Source organism: Penaeus monodon, chromosome 25 (assembly GCF_015228065.2).
Source record: "Penaeus monodon isolate SGIC_2016 chromosome 25, NSTDA_Pmon_1, whole genome shotgun sequence".
NCBI classification, from domain to species: domain Eukaryota; kingdom Metazoa; phylum Arthropoda; class Malacostraca; order Decapoda; family Penaeidae; genus Penaeus; species Penaeus monodon.
Genome location: NC_051410.1, coordinates 41,463,708 through 41,463,958, shown reverse-complemented (window position 1 = coordinate 41,463,958; position 251 = coordinate 41,463,708).

Genomic DNA, 251 nt, shown 5'->3' with positions numbered 1-251 from the left:
AGAGGCATAGCAGGGTGTTCAAAGGACGACTCAGTCATGCAGCATGACAACACCTCCCGTGACAATGGGGTTGGGGGGGGGGGGGCGAAACACGAGCCGGGCACCAGGGAGCGTCGGCTGGGAAACCTCTCATGGTGCAAGAGGCGAGGGGGGTTGGGGGTTGAGGGCTGGAGAGAGAGGGAAGAAAATTCATGACTAAAACACGAGGGAATATCCAAAACACCAAACGAAGAAAACAGCATTAAAAAAAA